The sequence below is a fragment of the Streptopelia decaocto genome, assembly GCF_964273445.1.
Source record: "Streptopelia decaocto genome assembly, chromosome: 3".
Taxonomy (NCBI): Eukaryota; Metazoa; Chordata; class Aves; order Columbiformes; family Columbidae; genus Streptopelia; species Streptopelia decaocto.
This window is the reverse complement of record NC_138656.1, coordinates 113706187-113722756: the sequence shown is the minus strand read 5'-3', so window position 1 is coordinate 113722756 and position 16570 is coordinate 113706187. Positions and strand designations below refer to the sequence as shown.

At 45.1% G+C, this 16570-nt stretch overlaps 1 protein-coding gene across 3 annotated transcripts in view; it reads right to left on the bottom strand.

Moving 5' to 3' along the window:
• The window catches only part of EVA1A (eva-1 homolog A, regulator of programmed cell death), a 68844-nt gene extending 54709 nt beyond the window's left edge, over nucleotides 1–14135 (bottom strand). For 2 of the 3 annotated variants that reach the window (XM_082048449.1, XM_082048450.1), the window contains exon 1: nucleotides 13917–14135. The gene's annotated coding sequence lies outside the window, so the exon portion shown is untranslated. Of the gene's footprint in view, nucleotides 1–870; nucleotides 955–13916 lie in introns of those variants that run through there. The other variant, XM_082048451.1, reaches the window with a different exon arrangement.
• Nucleotides 14136–16570: the final 2435 nt, after the last annotated feature.

The window sequence follows — 16570 nt, the reverse complement described above, 5'->3', positions numbered from 1 at the left end:
CAGGGTAATGTAAAAAGAAATGAGAAACAGTTTTTTGATTGATTTTTTTTTTTTGTTTGGTTTGGTTTTTTTAATAGCACTGCAGTCTTTTTTTTCTTTTTTTTTTTTGATCTGTTATCTCATCAGTAGCAACACAGTTTGTTTCCTGGCCCTCTTCCACAAGCTCTCTGGGTCAGACAGTGGTATTTGTTTTAATGTAACAAATATGGTTGTTAACCAAAAAGAAGCAGATGTTTATCCCCACGATATTCCCTACATGATCCCAGCCCCCCTTTCACCAATATTACTTCTGTCGGAATTGAGTGCATTTAAAAACCTGTCCAAAGTAACTACTCCAGAGACCAACAAATAACTGCTACTTGGTAGAGGATGATATCCTCTGCCTTTTGTTCCCTCTGGTCATGCATCTTACCATTAACACCTCCCCAAAGTGGAATAAGTACTCCCAAATCAGAGGAGCACCATTATAGACTTGGTCTCCTCCTCTCATTGATGGATAAGAGGGTTTTTCTATGCATCACCACCCTTGAAGACTTAGTGTATGGAGCCCCAGTACACCATTAACCTTGACCCAGATGTAGTGACCCTCCAAAATAAAAGGAAGAGCAGAAATCAACAGGAAGCTTCTTTTACAGCCAACTAAATGAAGATAGATGATCTACTACCACCTGAGACCAAGCTCAGAATCAGTTACGACAGAGCCACTGAGAAGCTATGGCTTGTCTGAGCCCTGCAAAGCCCTCATACACCATCAGCTTTTGGTCCATGGTACATCCTAACTGCAGCTTCATGGTCGCTGGGGAGCATCCTGCAGCACAGACAGCAGAGGCATTGCTGCTTGCTCTGCTGATACAAGATCCAGTTCCTCACCTTGCCTTAATTGTCCATTTCTGAGGATCTGCTGGAAAAATGGATGTGAGATCACAGCCAAATGTAGATCACAGCTCCAGGCTTCTCCAACCCTAGAGAAGTAGAACAGACAGTAACAGCAGTGACGGGGGCCTCTAAATTTCTGTAGGGACCTCAACACCTACTTATCCACCTGAATGACTTGGCATGGCAGAGGTTAACTCAAAGGGCCACAGAAGGGGGGAAAAACATTTTAAATTAGAGGCAGGAATATTTATCAGCTGAAAGAAAAACCTCCCTCTCCATTGGGATCTGCCTTGGTAAACACAGAAGACACAAATCAACCTAATCGCCCATCCAGCCCCTCACCCCACATCCAGCCAGTGTGCAGAGCCGGTCCCTTTGCTCTCTCCAGCAGGACGCTCTGCAGCTTTCCTCCTCTGAAGTTTGCTTACATTACTGCCTCCTTTTGCTGACATTGGCAGCTTGCTCAAGCCTTTGCAAAACTATTTTTTTTTCCTTGGATATACTTAATCTAACTTATTTTTAGCCTATCTGTGAGAAAAAAAAAAATGGCCACAGCACAAACTGATCTGCTAAGCAACGCTTCCAGCTACGCAGATCCCATGACCTCCTAGCTACGTTACGACAATGTTTTCTGTTTATTTGGTGGTGCTTTTGTGCACTCACCCATGTCCTAGACCTAACGCAGCATTCATTTGCAAGTTCTCTTAAAGGCCTCTTTCAAGGTGAATTAACTGAGTCTCATGCATACTATATTACTGACTGTGGACTTCCAGATCTTTCTTTTTCTATATAAAGTTTGAAATAGGTTTAGACTTTAAATCTTACTGAAGGATCTCACATGTTCTTCATACATGGATCCTGTAAATGAAGTTGGATGCACTCCCAGAGAGAATCTACTCATGGAATTACCACTGCCAAGGATGGAACCACTTGAAAAACAAAGGTGAGATGCCTGCTGTAATTGCCATGGGAGTTAATTCAGGGAAAGTCTATGGTTTCCATTATCGAGGAAGATTAACTGAATGGTCTCACTGTTCCTTTTTTGCCTTTTATTTAGGTACCTATGACACCAGGTGGGTTGGCCTATTTTGTGAGATGGTGGCCAGAAGGATGTGAGACGGAGCACAAGTCTGATGGGGAGCGGCTGAGGGAACTGGGGCTGTTCAGCCTGGAGAAAAGGAGGCTGAGAGGAGACCTTCTCTCTCTCTACAACTACCTGAAAGGAGGCTGTAGCATAGGGGATGTTTGGTTTCTCCTCCCAAGTAACAAGTGATAGCAGAGGAAATGGCCTCAAGTTGCACCAGGGGAGGTTTAGATTGGATATTGGGAAAAATTTCTTCATGGAAAGGATTGTTGGCCATTGGAACAGGCTGCCCAGGGAAGTGGTGGCACTTAGGGATACAGTTTAGTCAGGTTGACAGTTGGACTCCATGATCTTGAGGGTCTTTTCCAAACAAAATGATTCTATGGTGGCCACCAATGGCTGCTGTATGCAGGGCCATGCTGGCTTGACCAGTGCTGGAAAAGTGTCCAGAACACAGAGGAGGTGAGACTGTTTCTCTCCTTCTGCCACCCCAGGCACCGCTGCATTGGTATTAAGCCTATGGTTTGGATACACAAAGGATGTGTCATTATCAAAAGGAGATCTGCAAAACCACTTCAAGCAACTCTTTGTAAATCCATGAGTCTTCGTAAGTTCGGGCGTTTGTAAATCCCTTCACACCAACTGGAAATGCATGAGTCAGTGCCTATGACAGGTGTATACCCGCAGCTCTTACAGGACAGCAGAAAGACATCATCCTTTCTTAAAACCATATTTCAAACGAAAATGTCCTGAAGTAAATCAGTAAAGCAAAGATTTGTGTAAAAGTACCTACTTAACTATTTAACTCTCTCTTCCACTCTCCCCATTTATGAATGAAGGAGCATGACGCAAGATGGTACTTCTATTATTAAGGACTGACAGATCAAGCTATACTCTTACACCACTTCACCTTTTTATATTAAAAAAAAAAAACAACACACACACAAAAAAAACATCGCCCAGCTTGCACAACACTGAAAATTATTTAAATTTACACATAATTTTTTAAAATGGTTAAACTTCGAATGTTTACCTCTGACTTTTGAATTTTCCTCATTTTCTTCACTGGCACACTGGCCAGCATGGAAGTGTACAGGTACGGATCATCCTAATTTGTTTTCAGACTGTCTCAGACCCGCAGATGAAGGAGTGCTGCTCCACACGATGTTACTGAGGGGTGGCCTCCTTGGCATGTCAAGGAGGTGAGAGTCTTCTCAAGATGCCATCAACCCTGTGCTTCTTGCACCTCTGGAGATACTATAACTATGCAGTGCACCTACTCAGCCCCCTGCTAGTAGCCCAGCACAGTCCTTAGCATGAATTAATTCAAAAGAACCAGAGTACATGGAGTTCTTGGGGAGAGGGATATAATTACTGCATTTTAAGTTCTCCTGGAAAAATGTAGAAGTACTTTTTTGGAGTTAATGTCTTTTCCTGCTGGTCATTCTGGCTGGAGGCATTCTCTTGTATTTCTTGACTAGCATTCATCTGAGATAAAGAAGATGGCCCTGTGAGACTGGGTGGGGAAGGAGTTGTGGTCCACAGGTGAAGTAGGGAAACATGAGAGATCTGGAATGCTCATTTTCCTAAGGATTTCACTTAATCAAATTATCACCAAACTGCAAGTCATTTCTAACCACTAATCACCCACTGCCTGGAAACTATTTTGAACGAATGTAAATGTACAAAGTCTGGTTGATGAAAGCCTTGAAATGTAGATCCTGGGAAGTTTGCGAACTCCAGCAACTGTGGAGAAACAAAACCACAGTTTCTTTTCTTAACTTTGATCCTATTCTAGGGGAAATACACAGGCACATGTAAGAAATCTTTCCTTCCTCTCTATTTTCTTGCCAAGGATGCCATTTAAACTCTTTGGAAACAGCACTATAGCTACTCCATGCTGCCTATTCTCCAGAATATATCAGATGTTATTTAAATAAACACATGCCAGATTTTTTTTACAATGCCTTCTGGTAAACAGCAGCCATAATAAGCCTACATTCAGAACGAAAGGGCCAAAAAAGCTGAACTGGAGTCAGACATAACAATGTGGTGTCATCCTACGCTACCAGACTCTGCATAGTGGTACAAAGGATTAAATACTTAGAAGAAGGAACAAGGGATCACAGATGTTCCCCCCCAAAAAAAACCCTGCAGCCTGCCTTAGCACTGTCTTCTTCTCTTTGTCCTTTGAACTTTATAAGAAAGACTTGTCAATACATATTGCACCAAGGCAGCACAACAGCTTTATCAACTACCCAGCCATGGACAAGGGGGAAATCACCCCACAGGCAGCCCTTGTCTCCTCCAGAGGACTTCTGAGCAGGTTTACTTCACACTTCTCTAAGTCATATGGTTCAATGGAAAGAAGAAGGTAGAACCAATCTCCTTAAAATCCTTAGAGATTCTATGTTAAGTTGTCCTATGCTATGAGTTTGTAACCTAGATGTCCCTATGGCTCGAAGTGATGTTGCAGATTGAAATATCAGGTTGGTTGCTGTCCACCAAAATTCAAACCCTAATGGAAGTTTACATTTTCCCTGTAGTAGTCTAGTCCCTACTGTCCCCATCACAATTTTTTTGCTCAAAAGCAAGACCCCAAGCTCGGAAATTCGGTGAAAGAGAGGATGGAAGAGATGATGTGGCTCTTCAGCTGCCTACCTTGTGGCCATCTCTGGAAACTATAATTGCCCAGATATAAAGTGTATGCAAAATCAGAAGATAAACAGGACAAAACCCACAACACAGGCGAGCTGCATCCATTCAGCACTAAAGCAAGAGCAAATATTGATGAAACTGGCAATTTATTTTTTTTTTTCTGAGCCCCAGTTTGTAATCTGCTGTTTCTTCCAGGGTCAACAGAACCTCCAGTTTCAAACTTTTGTATATATGCTTTGAGAATATTCATGCTGTGATGTCTCACCATGGATAGCGTGCCTTTTCTCAAGGAACATGTACAACAGAAAGTCATGGGTATTATTTTCAACCTTCCCTCATTAACTGCACACAGCAGTCACAGAGTGTTTCACTTTTCTAGCACGTTGCAAGCAAGAAGGAATGAAACCTCTGGCAGGTGGCTTTGAGGTAGCACTCCCATTTTGCAGTTGAATAAGATGAACTTCCTATCATCATGAATGTTGGACTGGTGGAGAACACAGGGTTCTTAGATCCTGCAGCTGCACTTAGTCTCCCCCTCTAGATCCATAGTGGCCCTGAGGGTTGCAGGGACAAGAGACCGTAGAGAGCCACTGCAACAGGGCTACAATTTAGGGTATCTTCTATTGTGATACAACTTTAGGCTGTCGAGGAGGCATGGAAAGACAAGTTATGAAGTTTTATGTTCACCTCTCAAGGCTGCTTCTCTCGCGCACATGGTTTTCTTCATATCTTTGCCTGAATTTCTGTATTTCCAAGGAAACACTTTTCTTCCTTCCTCCCCAGCTCAGGCTGTCTCTTGCCGTTTGCTGAACACTTTTACTTTTTTTCTGAGCGGAGTCAAACTACATGACTTCTACCATGAGAAGAAAGAATCAAAGGTCAAGAAAGCTTTTACACTATTTCTATAGTGGTGAATTCAACAGTTCAGAACATAAGCATGGGTGCTGAAACTTGACCATCTATGCTATTACACAGCTATCTCATATGCTTTCAGTCCAAGCCAACTGGTGCTCAGGATAAGGCTCAGGAACACCCATGCACCAATTGCTTGGGAAAGATGAACACTGAAGCACCCGATACCCTCAGACACAGGTGCCTCAACCATCCTAAAATTTCCTCCATCATCCAGTGAGGTCATCAGGCATCAGCAGTTGTTCCTGTCTCAGAGAGATAGGGGACAACTCACAGCTCCGTATCCATCTCCCAACAAATTTTTGCAAAATATACTCACTTCAGAGTTTGGAACCTATTTCTCTGATTCTGTAATCTACACAGACCACTTTGACTGCATAATTTACATTTGGTCTAAGGATATTTTATATACTGAGGAGGGGGTAAAAGCAGCTTAGTGAACATGAGAATTGATCCCAGTGAACCTCCACCTTTCCTTTAACTGCTATTATGACACACAATAGGAACAGCAAGCGTTTCAGAGCAGAAACCCAACCGGTTCAGGGCAAATGGGTGCAAAGTCTTTAACGTTGTTGCAATGCCAGGGAAATGAACAAATTTGCCCCCTGGGTTGAAGCTAAAGGAATGGAATTCTTGAGCCCTGCCTAAAATCACATGGGTCCTCTTGGCTCGTCTGATGTTGTTCCACGGTGATTCACAAGCACTTCTCTGCCTTGCTCTGCTCTGCTGTGTGATGCTTGGCAGCGACCTGCACAGTTAAAGCTGTGCAGAGAGCAAACTAGGGCCCTGGAAGGATACTTTTCTCTTTTCTTTTTTTTGCAAACAAGCTCCTGTCTTACAGAGACAACTCTAGAAAATTATAGAACAGGCAAGGTCTGGCCAGAATCAAGGAGTGTTTAGTGTTGTCAGAAAACAAAGTCAGATTGCATGGCGTGATAGCCATGTGATCCCCTTTCTAATGTGCGTAATTTCTACAGGCACTACCTTGCATACTGCTTTGCAAACATCAATCAAGGCCAACAACACTCCTCTGGATTGTAGCCTGTCCTTTGCACCTGCAAAAACTGAGCTATGGAAAGTTGCCTGCAGGCCATGTTAATAAAAGCCTCACCCTGGTGTCACAATAACGAAGCTGTGGACATCCTGCCCACCAGGGTGACCCAGGGCACCTATCTTAAGTGTTCAGGCATTCAGCACAGCCCAAAGGACAGCACTGAATTTCTGAGGAGTGACTCAGAACCTGTAAGCACACATGTATGGTCCAGGGAGACACAGTGTCTGTTCAGGGCAATTAGGTGTTCCCACGTGCCAAGTGAGGAACTGCTGAGGGCCAGCCAGCTGGAAACACCAAGCCTGTAGATATATTTGAACAAGAACCTGCCTCCTGGCTTGGTCCTCTCAGAAGCTGGCTGACACAGCAGAAAAGCCTCTCCTAAATATCAGCTGGAGGTTCTGACTAGAGGTGCATGAGATGTACACTGCCTGACTCAGCATCCACCTGAAGGAGAGGTGATGCAGACCCATACAGGAATTGTAGAATCATTTTGGCTGGAAAAGACCCTCTAGATCATCAAGTCCAACTGTTATAGCTAACTAAGCCATGTCTCCAAGAACATCATCTACACATCTTTTAAACATCTCCAGGGATGGTGACTCCACCACTTCCCTGGGCAGCCTGTTCCAATGCCGACAACCCTTTCCATGAAGAAATTTTTCCTAATATCCAATCTAAACCTCCCCTGGTGCAACTTGGGGCCATTTCGTCTTGTCCTATCACTTGCTACTTGGGAGAACAGACCAACACCCTCCATGCTACAACCTCCTTCCAGGTAGTTGTAGACAGTGATAAGGTCTCCCCTCAGCCTCTTTTCTCCAGGCTGAACAGCCCCAGGTCCCTCAGCTGCTCCTCAGAAGACTTGTGCTCCAGACCTTTCACTATGAAGGTGGACTTCACTACTCCCATGGTGCCTGTGGTGAACTATTTCGTCTCTAGGGACGGTTTCTGCAGCCACTGTTGCTGTCACTATGTACATCCCCTGTTTTAAAGCAGTTGGTCAGGAAGAGTCAGCATGCCTGGCAGGCTTGTCTAACCAGGGGTTTTTTCAAGTACGCAAACAAAAAGGAGGGAATTCCCAATTTGGAATTTGCTTTTTAAACAATAAGGCTCAATATTGAAAATTATTTAGACTCTGGCTGACTAAATCTTATACCTAAAGCTTCCATACATGCCAACAGCTGCAGATTTTGTGCAGAGAAGAAAGCTGACAGTCTTTGGGACAAACAACTTAAGAGGAGACAAGGAAGCCTCCTTCATGCTCAGTGCTCTTCAAGCCTCGTGAGCTGGCTGAACAGCATCCTTCTCACTCCTGAATTCCAACAGAGAAAACACTTACAGACCTCTTCAAGAAAAGAAAAAGGAAACCAGGAGGTCTGTCAACAGCAGCTGGTCACTCCCTGCTTCCAGCTCCTGCTTGTGGAATAGGGATGAGGAAGCTTTGGGCAGATATTTACCTCTTCGTTCCTCTGCACACCTGGTACTACACACTTCTTTGACATTGATGCCATCACTGCTCTCAGGAGATCTTTTGTACTTGCTCCATAATCAGTTCCAAGTCTACTAAATATATTAATCTGATTGCATCCATTGTATAAAGTAGAGGAAAAGAAATAAGAAATTTAAGTTTACAATCTGCCAGCTATTCCAAAAACCAGAGCATGGTAGATAGTAAATAGAGAGAAGCATCAAAACAGGAGTCAGAGGAATCTGAGTCTTTCGTGGTCACTGATGTAGTAAATCAGCACTGCAGTTTAACACAGCCAAATGTAGTGTAAAGTAATATGTCTGAGGGAAAGGACTGAACTTGAAAGCAGATATTTAAATGTAACATTCATGCACTACACTAGCCAGGAAAAGGAGACTGATTTCATTAAAGAAAAATAAATCTCTAAAGACTCTACAGTTCATGTATGCATTTATAAAGAAGAAAAAAAAAAAAAAAAAAGGAAACCAAGTATAATTTGCATAATTTTAGACTATGTCATAGGGGAATCACAATGAATAGTAAGATAAAAGGAGTACAGGATATATATTATTAAACTAGTTAAATTAAGTATATTGGGAAACTCCAGCAGATGATCTCACAGGTAGTGTGTCAGGTACCACCGAGGGTGAGATATGGGCTTCAGCTGTTGTTTCCTCCATCCTTGGTACAGTGACCGATGACCAAGAATCAAAAACAGATTTTATTAGCAAGCTCTCTGTGTACATTTAAGTTAAGGGAGTACTTTCATATTTAAATTATGGCCATTTCAGATATTTTCAGCTTTCCACTGCACCAGTGCCTGTAGAAAGAGCTCCCACTTCAAAGTGAGATGGCCAAAGAGGAGACAGCAAGGAGTGGTGGGGTTTCTGTTGCCAATGGTCAGTGGAGGACAAGAATGCTGAAATATTGTGGTCATAGGGGAAATCAGGGGGCTAGATCCATAACCACAGAAAACCTCTGAGAACACTCTCCAAACTGCAGGTACAAAAATGTGCTTGCTCCTGTGAGAGCCAGCTGCTGCCAGTGTGGAAGGGAATAGGCTGCTCTGTGCTCCTTGGGGTAAGAAAACAACCCGATTTTAGCAATAGCGCAGTTCTGCAATGCTGCAAATATCCTGGGGTGCACTCAGAGAGACCCGTCCCCAGTACACTACTGGGAACTTGCATCAGGAAGATGAAGTCCAAGCAGCTTGAGCTGGGATCCCCACCGGTGGCTCTGCAGAAATCAGTTATCTCAGGGTGAACACCCCAACCAACCTTCCTCAGAAGCCAAGTTTCTTCTCAGTGGGGAAAGAAAATGTTTCACAGTTACCATTATTAAGCTGATCAAGAACTAACAAGAACTGAAGAAGTAACAGGAGTGTCCTCCACTCTGCCTCCAGAGAAAAATCTGGCTTTTATTACAAAATTCCAGCCTTGAGCTTCCTCCCACAGGATAGACAAAGGAGGCCCAGACGTGTATGAGTTAACCAAAAATAACACTTCCAGGGAGGGAGACGATGACTGAGGGGATTGCTGATGGGATACAGAGGCCTCTCGCCTCCTTCTCATCAGTTCAACTCCAGAACAGGTCAGGAGAAATGGGGAAAAGCTTCTGGCTTCCAGCCTTTCGTTGCCCTTCACCAACTCACTGGGAAGCAAGTGACTCTGCCACAGTCACCAACATGTCAGGCAGCCCTGAGACAGTGGTCAGAAGAACAAAAACTGTCCTTCCAGCCTCAGCACTAATCCATTTTAAACAGCTGTGAGTTGCATGGTGGCAAGGCTCAGACTGATAGCGATCTTCAGTCTCCAGCAGCAAATATGTTTAAAAATAGCCAAAAAGCAAACAGGACACTGTTTGGAGAGGGAAGGAGGCATGCACCTTTTTGGCTGACCATCTCCACTACACATCCTCATTGCTATGGCAATGTCCCATAAACAGAGAAGAGATCAACATCTCCCCCAGAGCTAGGAGGCAAGGACTGTCCTCAGGTAGTGGCGCTGTCTTAGAAGGAAAACAAGAGATTTGTGCAGACAAGCTGAAGACTCACTAGAGCATACAAATGTTACCTTAATTTGTGCATCAGCACTTAAATATCACAAGAACTGGAGCTAGAGCTACATGAGAGCAAAGCAGATGAACAGAGCATGTCTGATTCAGCCTGGGGAGACAGACGGGGCTGAGCTAGGAAGCACCCACAAGCATTAGTGGGCCAGGGCTACCCCAAATGTGCTCCTATTCCCCTGGTGAACCCTGGCAGAAGCTGAAGCAGATGGCACGCAACAGGCCACTGGGCAGCAGTAGAGCATCCTTGGAGCAACCTCAGGCAGGACAGGGAGCACCACACCAAGCTCAAGCACTGAAGCACGGAACAGCTACTCAGAGAAAAGGACCACTAGAGCCATGAGAAGCCACTGGTGATGGAAGATCTCTCCTGGACATCTCAGTGGCCACCATGAGCAGCAAAGGGTCTGGCTGAGGTGCTAGAAGTAGCACAGACCCACCCCTCTGAGCTGTTACAAAGCAAGGCTTGTTCGCCTTGCCCTTGTGCAAGACGGAGAAAGGGGGAAGGGAAGTACATGCTCACTCCACCTTCTTGCAGAAATTCTTCACACCCTGTGGCCCCTTACAATACTCGTTTTCCCACTGCAAAGAGAGGCTTTTCTCAAGGTAGTACTTTGGTGAGGTAATTTAAGACAACAGGATTAAACTGAAACAGACAATTTATGTTGTGCAACAGGAAATATTTCCAGACACTAAAGTGTGTTGGGCTCCAGAGCGCTTTCTCAAGGTAAGCAGCAGAACTGGAATCTCCATCCCTTGACTCATCTGTCAAGGCTACATGAGCACTGAAAGTATGGTGTGGAGAACATGCTTGCACAAGAAGAGAGATGGAATGGGGACCCTGGTCTTCAGCATTTGCTTTTACATAGGAACTGAACATTAACTGAACAAAAAGCTGATATTTAGGGGAAGCAAGAATTTTTTGGCAAAAAGCTAAAAAGGTCTTGGTCGTACTCAAGACCCTTCAGTTCTTATGACAATCTCACCCTGAATGGGTTTGTCTCGTCTTGTTTTCTCTTTTGCAAGTTGCAGAAAAAAACAGATATGAAGGTCCTGAGTCTTATCTCCCCTCAACTGTTGTAAATCAGGAACAACATCACTAAACACAGTGGAGCGATGTCAGCTTAAAATGAAGTGGCTTCAGATTTAGTTCTGAAACAATTAAGGATGAAATTATGTTCATCTCCCACTAGAGCACCCATATGTCAAGTTTTTGATAGTTTAGAAACAAACTACCCCAAACTGCATTTGAGACAGACCATCATCTCTCAATATCTATATGCAAGGACAGATTTCTAAAGGATTTCAGGTCATATCCGTCCTTCAAGCATCCAAAAGCAGCACCTGAAGGCCTGTTATTGCCCTCAGTCACCTTGCACAAGCAATGATTCAGTTCACCTGAGAACCGAGTTGCCTGTTGGACCCCTGCAAAAATGTCAGTCTGTCACTCTATTTCCTTTCATATGAAGAAATTCAGAGCACAATTCCAGGTAAATACTGTTTCTTCAGCTCCTTAGAGATGCTGAGAGTGAGTCCTGCTACAGCTTCTCTCCTCTTTCTCTTACATGAGCTCATTAGCCTCTTGGCTACATCTCTGCTAGTAAACTAAACTGTGCCAGATCCTATTCTTCAGCCCTGAAGCCAACTGGCACAGACTCATGCCTACATATTATTCAACTCTCTTACACTCTGAGACAAGGTGGCTACATCCAAACTGCCTTTCTGGAGTCTCCTGGCCCATCCTAACTTCCAGTAACACCTAGATGTTGTCTCAGCTCAATCCATGTGTATCATCGATACATTCCCTCCTGGGGGAATGGCAGGAAGATGTGCCAGGGCAGGTTTAATTTTGACATGAGGAAAAGGTTCTTCACCCAGAGGGTGCTGGTGCACTGGAACAGGCTCCCCAGGGAGGTGTCACGGCCCCAAGCCTGACAGTGTTCAAGAAGAGACTGGACAATGTCCTCAGACACATGGAGTGAACTGTGGGGTTGTCCTGTGCAGGGACAGGAGTTGACTCCATAATCCTTGTGGATCCCTTCCAACTCAGGACATTCTATGATTCTATGATTGGTGTGATAGCACAGACCATAAAGACCAGCTCACTAGTACAGGTATAAGCTAGCTATGCAGAGTGCTGAAAGTGAAGAAAACTTTTTGAAAAATCAGGACTGAGTAGCACAGTACTCAGAAAGAGTCTGGGAGATGAGAAGATCCAAAAAAGCATTTCCTACTCAACTTGATTTTTGAAAAAATGGGGCTTTCATATCGGAGCTGTGAAATGAACTTTGAGCTTTTACCTAGAAACCAGCTCCAGGCAAAGCTGTCAACAAGGTCTCCCGGGTCCCCCATTGCTAATGGCAGCAAGACCAGCGATGCCAGGGGCTGGCTGGGGAGCTTGAACTTTCCCCAGCCATGGGAGGTGTCATTCCTTGGCTAGAGGCTGGGGTGAAGGACTCCTGTGCTCAGGATGTGCCCAAAGCCCCCCTCCTATGTTCCCCATCCTGTACCTTCTTCCACTGCATTCCCATGGGAGATGGGGAAGCAGAGAGGACTTTACTGCAAAACTAACATAAAACAAGGGGGAGTTGATGGGGCAACATGCATCAAGCAATGACTTGCAGGTAAACACGCTGTACAAAAAGCCTTAGGATCATTTTTCCCAGGGCCACCTCCAAGGCTTTCCTCCCTCCCTCCTCTTCTAATTAGCCAGTAAATACCTTACATATAATTGACCTTTCTAAATGCTGCTGGGTAGCTGGAGGTGTTAGGAACTAATCCTGCCTGTGAAGACCCTGGGGTTGTGCAGCGCTGGCTCTATCTGCTGGTGTATAACGCTCTGCAAGTGTGGGGTTTTTTTTCCCCTCACTTACTGACACGTTGAAATTTACTGCCCCATGTCAATGAGTTCAAGAAAGCCTTTTAACTCTGAAAGCTCCAGGAACGGGCTCCGGCACATGCTTCAGGATTTATCCGTCAGCTTGTTACGCCTTGTTTGTCCAAGAAACAGTCAAGACCGAACGAGTCAGGAATGACAGAAATAGTACATGAAGTCACAGTCACTCCACTTTAAAGCACAAGCATTTGTGTCATTTTCCTACCAAATAAATAAATATATGTGCATTTATCGAGCAAATAAGGAAATGTCAGAGGAAAGGCATTACAGGCAGGTTTTTGCAAATGCCAGCTGATTTTTGCCCACTCCTCCAAGTGAATGTAATACAGACTCCCGCAAGAATCAGTTCTTTCTACTCAGAAAAGCAATCACCGGGACTGCACACACCCACAAACCCCTTGAACGCGACAGCACACAAGCCTTGGGAAAATCCTGTAAACACTAGACTGAAGCTGAAAGACAAACACGTAAGTGAAAACGCTGAGCACTCTCTGCTTTTCCCTCACCTCCGTTCACTGCCTTCCCAGCTTCTGTACAGCCCCATGCTGGTTTCTCCCTCCCTTAAATAGCTTTTTTATTTAACCATCAGTCATATCAAGCCACCAGCATTTGCAAAACAGCATCAATGCCAGCCCTGGCAGATGCTGTCCTGTCCTATGAAGCGAGCATGCTTGAGCTCCCTTCCCCGTCCCCCCCGTAAGCCACAGGACCCCACCGCAGCCCCTTGCCCACCCACCACCCAAAAAGGCAGCACTAGCATCCCGCAGCCACTTCACTCCCCACCACCTGCACGGACGGGACCACAGCCATCATCAGAGAAGTTTGCAAGAGAGAAGGAGGCTTTTCGCGGCAGCCTGGGAAGCGCAGCCGAGCTGCTCACAGAGAATAAAGTTGTTTTTACCGTTGGGTTCTCCAGCGTTGCCGGCAGCGAGGTTGGAGCTGAGCCCGGTGGGGATGGCGAGAGCAGGAATGCGAAGTGACAGGAGAGAGCGGGAGGTATGCCCCTGCCCTCTCACGTCCTCCCCAAAAAGCCGCTGGGTCGGGAGGGCGGACGCCTTGTGCGTCTGCGGGAGGAGAGGAGAGGAAAGAAGAGGAGAGAAGCAGAGCGAGCGCGGGAGCGAGTGTCGAGGAGGGCAGCAACAGGAAATGACACAGAAACTTCACCAGGCTCCAATCCAAACTTGGCCCCTGACATGAAAGAAAAGGGAGGCAATTTGGTTGGGAGGGGGGGGAAGAGGCGAGAAGAGAATTTTTTCCCCCTCATTAGCCAGCCTAAAAATCTGCTGACTGGAAAAAAAATAAATAAAAATCAGCACTGTGACAAGTTTTATTAAAGCAAAGAAAGAAGGAGGTGGTGTTGGGGGGAGGTGATTCCCATCACCATCAGAGTTTATTTCTTTGAGCAGTGGCAGTGTGATGATGTTAGACACCAAGAGCAGAATGCAGTTTTCAGCAGCTTTCTGGCTTTTCTAAACTCTTCAAATGCACCAGCTTGTGCCTGAGGGCAGCAGGCAGGCAGCAACATCCCCCTTTCACCCCGCGGGTCAGCTGCTGCCTGCGAGAGCCGGGCTAATTCTGCATGGGGTTGCAGGCAGCCGCTCCGAAATGCAGCACTGCCTGCATCCCCCAACACGTGGGGACAGTGCAGGAGACAGGCCAGGGCTGCCAGGGTCCTGTCCCCAACCCAGAAAGGAGCAAATGTCTTTACACACCTCGGGGACAAGGCAAGCGGTAGCCCAAGAATGGGGGAGGCGTGACAATAGCATAAACCACAGAAGCAGAAAATCACACTGGGCTTGTGGTCAAAACTTTGCCTTGTTGGGTACAAGATCCTGCTTTAATTGAACAAAGCTGGATGGATATCTTCCAGCAAGACAAATCTTCTGAATGCCTCTGTACATGCTTGGTAACGGGGGACATCGTCCACTGAACTGGGTGACAGGTTTTAGAGCATCCTTTAGACCTAATACCTGGTATACATGTGGCCTTGCAGGCAGCCTAGACCCAGCTTGACTTCAGGGGCTCTGCAAATCCCACTCACCTTTGCAATAGGCAGTGCCACAAAGCCTATGGTAGGAGCCCGTCGGACTTTCCAAGGAATCATTTTGTCTTCCAGATTTGGGACACACACCACCACTGGAGGGTGGATGGGATGGACGGCAGCCACAGCCGGCTCACTATAGATGGAGGAGCACATCAGATGGAAACTTTCCACTTGGAAATAGGTGAATCACCCCTCATCCTGCTCAAAGGTGTCCTAACAGATTCAGTAAGCTATGAGGAGAGTTGGAACCCAGGCCTAAACTCAGATTCCTGGAAAGAAAATACTGACGTGGTCATTCTAGCCACAAATATGAAAGTGATGGGAGATGTTTTTCCTTCAAATTGAGCATGGTCAGGTCGAAGATGGCCTCACTGTGACTTCTCTACTCACTGATCAGCTTAATAGGAATATAATATTCCTATTAAAATTAAAACTTGAAATGGGAATATCTTAAGGGTAGGTGAGATCATGTGTTTGATCATTTCAATCACTTGTTCTGCCGCATAGCTGAAGCCACAGAGCATTGTCCCAAACCAGCACTAGAACCACTACAAATTATGGCACATCTTTCAAGGAGACTTCCCACTCTGAATCAGAGATTTTCCATGAAGGATGATTTACCCAAGATAAGTTATTTCAGTGGCTACCACGCTGTCAAGAAGAAAGGCTGCCTTTTTAATCTGTATTTGTCTGGCCTCACTTTCCACCCTCAAGCCTGGTCACCACTCATCAATCTGTGCCAGCAAGCAACTGATCAGGCATGGACAGGGAAGGCTGCAGCTGACCAAGGCACAGTCCAGCCTCAGTTTACCCTCAGCACAACAGGATTATTTCAATCCCAGGAATAGCTGCAGTTCCCCCTGTATTTTGGCAGAAAGCACCCAGGCCATCCAGCTCCAAGTGGAAACTGGAGCCTGCTGTTCCCTCACCATGTAGGCTCAACCTTACAAAACCACAGACAAGTTATCTTGTAACCTTGTCCTGGATAAATAACACTACTGAGCTTTTTTAGTCTCTCACAGTAAGGCAGATTTTACAGACAGACCACAAATTGTGGTGAGATCCACTTCCACTGCATTAAAGTCCTCCTTGAAATGTGCCTACCAGAAGTGGATGTGGTATTACAATAATGATCTCACCTATGCTGTAAATTTTTAAGACATTAGACCATTATCCAGTCACTCCATCAGAAACATCTTTGTGAATATGGTAGCATGTTAACAAGCTGAATTAGGGATTTATTGTTATAGTATCATTTTACTCCAAACTTCGACCTTAAATACAAAACACTTTAAGATTTGGCATTTATACAGTGTTCAACATATGCTTTGATCCAAACAAGGGTTTTGACCTGCCTAACCTTTGGTGTATTTTTTTCGCTCCTGTGAATGACTTGAGCACAATCTTAAGGTATCGGTTGACACTCCTTTAACAAGAGGTTATTTTCAATTAATCACAGAAATATAAACAGAGCCTTGTACTGAGTTCAAATAAGCTCAGAGTAGTTAAGC